We start from the raw sequence: 4,928 nt of genomic DNA on the forward strand, positions 1-4,928 counted from the left end.
TGTGTTATCTGTTCAAAACACGTTGCTTCATAACTCCGTCGTTTGTTTTGTTTGTTTTGATGCAGCTGTTTTTTAAGCGTATCTGCAGCTCGCATCTTGTGGTCTAAAGTTCTGCTGGTGTGCATCATCCTGAGGTAACTCTGTCATCTCATTCATCTCAATAACCTCACAGAAGCATCTTGTGGTGTAATGCTATTATTTAGTCGCTGCTAATTCACCTAAAGTCAGACGGAGACGATAATGTCTCTGCTGTAATGTCCTCCCGCACATGTTATGCACAGATATAAAAGAAACACAATGAAGTGTGTGTGGAAAAGTGAATGAAACCGTACAAGTTCACGATATGAAATATGAACAGTGTTGCAAATCAGACATAAAGTGAAAAACAACGGCTCCAACACACTTTTTTACAGCAGTGGCCCGTCGAGCTGTCAGCAAGTTGTAACATATAAGCTGTAATGGTGCAACTTTATTATTGTAATAATACTTTAAAGACATTATTTATGATGTATCTGTCTGCAGAGTGCCAGCGAGCTGCAACACTTGTGTTTTGCAGAAACTTCATCTGTACTCAATTTAAATTGAAGCTTCTGTAACCTTGTAATATCAAATCATGCACTGAGGCTCACAAAACAGAATGTTTCCTACATTTCCTTAATACTCCAGTACAGCATCAGGTCATCAGCATGATTAATCCCAGTCATTAGAACTTAAAAGTGAAATCCATGATATACGGATGCCACAAGAAAAGCGACAAGTCTGACCAGGAATGAGCTGCACATGACAAGGTTCCCATCAAACAGACCAAACACTGATGGCTTTAGTGATGGTGTGGAAATTAAACAAATGCAGCTTGTGATCCAGCATTGAGAGTAATGCAGCAGGTATGTGATGAGAAGGTCTGGAGTACGAAGTGGCTCTGAGTCACAAGGCCACACGCATAAATGTACAGATGCACACAACGTGCCGTATTCTTTCAAGAACAAAAAGGCTTTCCGAACACGACTGGGGAGCTCAATCAAACAATAATAATGATCAAATAAATTATCTGATTAAAAGGTGCTCTGGTGTAAACAACACATAGTAGAAGGAACATAAAAATAAAAGCAACATACAAACAATGTTATACGCATCCCTGAGCTTGTGATCTGTATCAACTGCTGCTTAATCTTCATAATTCAAGACAGGTTTTCTCAGGGTTTGTGCATGAAGAGGAAAACCAGGAAACCCAAAGATGCAGTCATGCAATAGAATGTGTTTGCATTTTCAGTATGTGACACATTTAGTCACTAATAGTGGCCTAACAGTCGAGTGTGTGTCTCTGTGTGTGTGTGTGTCTGAAAGCTTTTGAAAGAGTAGCCCAGTGGAGTTTCTAATAAAATCATTGTTTCACAACTCCACATGTACAATGGGAGTCATTCCAAAAACGATGCCGGCACACGGACTCCCTGTGGGGTCACAGGCTCACTGGATCTCTCTTTAAACTTCATGTTTCAAAAAAATCTAAAATGATCAGTTTCTGTATTAATTTTTCTCTATACTAAGCCTCATCATCTGAAATGGGGTTCTGATTAAAAAAATAAATAAAAACCCTCTATGTTATGCATGTATAGCAGGAAAAATGCAGATTTTTGTTTGATTTTTGACAGTTTTTCTGGCAACGTGATGATTCAGGTCAAAAAATTAAGCACATGGTCATTTAAGGAACACTGATTTAGAGAATTACTGTACTGTTATTTTTCCATTTGAGTTGTTTTTGGCAACTTCTGAGTCTTATTTGTTTTTTTGTTTTTTTTGTTTGTTTTTTTTTAGATCTGTTAATGTTTTACTGCAAATTCCTAAATGTGGATCTGAAATTCTCTGTTGACCAACATACACTTGCAAGTACCAAGATGTTGCGTTAGAACTGCAGCTCACCGTCTGGAAGCCTGCATTTAAATGCATATTGAGACCATTGAGCGGCTGTTATTCACAGTCAAATCACAAAGTTTCACATAATGAAGAAGAAGAAAAAAAAAACAGCGCGCAACGAGCTGTCTTTATTTAAAGTGGAGGAGGAGAGAAGGGGGGTTATCCAAGGTGTTTGAGACAGATGAGGGAGGTGGGGGTCGAGGAGGCAGGGAGGGAAGAGAGGGAGGGAGGAGGAGGCAGGGAGGGTAAATTGGGCGGACACATAAAAACTGCAAGGGGCCATAGATGCTGGATCATTTGGAAAGCCTTGGCCGTCCTGCGCACCGCCCGCACCGCCCTTACGCACTGTTCTGGAGACGGATAGGAAACGTCCCGCTGCAGAGCCCGAGAGCCGGCCTTCGCTCCTGCTTGTCCGCGTAGAGGTGTCGATAAAGGATTAATGAGCCACAAAGGCACCCAACTTCTCCTTTAAGGCTCATTTCGGCGTTTTTTCGGCGTTACGCCTGGACTGCCTTACACCTTCCCTTTCATATTCACTCCATTCGAGGATACCTGTACCTCTACTGATGGTAAGCGCCCATCAGCTGACACATTCACACTTTACAGCGGCGGAGCTTTGACAAACCGAAACATCTGAGTAATATCGGAACGAACTCTCGTTGACATTTTGTGACTTTCTGTTGGTGTTTGTGTGCGTTTAAGCGACTTTGCCGAGAGTTTGCGCAGCGTCCTCGGTAGAAATGTACAAGGATACATGAGCATTAAAATCTTACTGCAGCAGAAACGGAGACATACTGAAATAAAAGTGTGTTTTCTGACCAGCAGCGCTGTGATTCCGGTCAAGCGTGTAACAGGTTAAAAGCCTTTTGTGCCCGAGACTTGAGCAATGACAAACCAAGATAGTGAGGTCATTTCCAAACAGAGCGTCCGATTTCCCTGCCTTTCCTTTCCTTTGGTACAATTAAAATATTTATATCATACAGATAAGTCACTTTTTTTAGGAAGTTTGGGACCGATGTCGCTTTATTAAACACCTGTATCTGCTTGTGGTCACCCAGGTATGCGTAATGCGAACGATGGACATGAGAGAGTCGGAATTCCAGCCAGTAATGGAGAAAAAAAAAGTCCTAAACTAAATTTTAACTTCAGGTAATTTCAGCTTCAAATATAGTTTTTAATTTTAAAAATAATAATAATATTAGTTCGTGCGTAATCGCGCCAGTCCGCTGAGCACATTTCTGTCCACTTCCAACAATGTCTGCAAAAACGTTCAGTGCCAACAGTTTGCAGTGGCACAGATATGAATCCGGTTTATAATTGCAGAACGGTGTTGTAAGACAAGGACTCACATGTTTTCACTCGTTTGTAACAAGTGATTATAAAGTGAAATTGTGTCATTTAATCCAGTAAGTCTGCAGCAGAGAAAACATTTTGCGGCCTGCGGGCGCATGGCGTCCTTGGCACACGATTTACTTTGCAACTCGGATTTCTGTGCTGCAGCGCGTGGAAACAGGCTCGCCAAGCTTTTCAGCATGAAGGCATTTTATATTTAAAAATGTATATATTTATTTTTGCATTAAAAAACAGGTATTTGTAGAAGAAAAGTGGCACAATTTCGTTTCAGAAAATTGCTGGTCCAGGTGTTGATGCCACCTGATGGTTTCCGTTTTTATCTTTTTAAGCAAAAGAGGGAAAAAAAATCTCACGGAAATCAGAATTTATTTGTCATTACTAACACATTTTTTGTTGTGCTTTGATTTCACCACATTAGAAGAATCCAATCGACAGCATTAACCTCAGAGAAGCCCTTCAGCTCCTCACTTACTCAAGACTTGGTGTCTTTCAAATATACTACAGCTAACAAAACCATTAATCTCCTCTCAGTGATCTCACTGACTGCGAATGTTTTAATGTTGAGTTGCTCACTGGGAGAAAATAAAATCCTAAATCTGCACTATCCACCAATGAGAGGAACGACAGGCCTCTGCTGTTTTCCACACAAATTAGATCATTTATTTATTTTAATTCTGTTCACTGATTTACTTTGGTAAGCTGTCTTAATGTGTTAGTCATCAGGAAGGAGAAGGAATAAAATTCTATTGTTGAAAAAAATTTCACCTTTGCACATGGCAGGAAACTATTTGGAGAGGCAGAGTAATACATGTGCTGAACATAAAATGGTATTGGCATTAACCACAAAAAGAACACATAGCATCTGATTAATAAAACAAAATTCCCATGTTGGTACATTTATTAGAGGCCTCAGAAGTGATAAAAATCAGGCCATAGATTTGTTCCCGTGGTAACCTGTTGCCCTCCTCCCTCCTCCCTTCCATTCCCATCTTCCCTCCCACCATCACTGTCAAATTCCTCAGGAAACACATCTGAAGAACCATGTGCATAGTCTGATCACATTATCTCTGGTCAGAAAGAGACACAGAGAGAGAGAGAGAGAGAGAGGCCAAGGGGGATCGAGCAAAGCCAAGGGCAGTTGACTGCTACGGCCTAATTGCACCCTGGTCTGCATTTGTTGTTGCAAAAAGTGCTTCTGTCTGTTGCTGACTTGAGCGTCTTTAGACATTTTTATATATATCTTGGAGTGCTGCTTCACTGTTAGACTGAGAGGAGAATTTAAGGGTTCTGATAAATGTTGGGGAGATAGTTGAAATAATGAGCAGAATCTAGTGTCAATGTTTGATCACCACCAGTGAAAACAGGCCACAAGACATAAACACACTAACTTTTTTTTTTTTTTTTTTTTCCAGAGTTGAAAGTTACTCCCAGTCTGCCTTACATCTTCTTTCATCATCATCACACCACTTTGAGTGTCTGTCTGTTTTAGCCTGCAGCTTTGTCAGTGGCTGGTTACAGTTACAAGATGTTCTGTATGGTCAGTGTTTTTGAGTGCTATGAATCCCTGTAATCATGGGAGAGGCCCTCGCTGTACAATGAACGTTTGTTGTCAGAGATGTGCACACACAGACTCACACACAGTCACACACACAGTCACACACACG

At 40.8% G+C, this 4,928-nt stretch overlaps 1 protein-coding gene across 2 annotated transcripts in view; it reads left to right on the plus strand.

The window, feature by feature from the left end:
- The first annotated feature begins 2,218 nt into the window (after positions 1 to 2,218).
- Positions 2,219 to 4,928, plus strand: part of bmp4 (bone morphogenetic protein 4) — an 8,958-nt gene continuing 6,248 nt past the window's right edge. For both annotated transcript variants that reach the window (XM_008276899.1, XM_008276898.1), the window contains exon 1: positions 2,219 to 2,480. The gene's annotated coding sequence lies outside the window, so the exon portion shown is untranslated. The remainder of the gene's footprint in view (positions 2,481 to 4,928) is intronic.

The sequence above is a fragment of the Stegastes partitus genome, unplaced genomic scaffold (genome assembly GCF_000690725.1).
Source record: "Stegastes partitus isolate 25-593 unplaced genomic scaffold, Stegastes_partitus-1.0.2 Scaffold83, whole genome shotgun sequence".
NCBI lineage: Eukaryota > Metazoa > Chordata > Actinopteri > Pomacentridae > Stegastes > Stegastes partitus.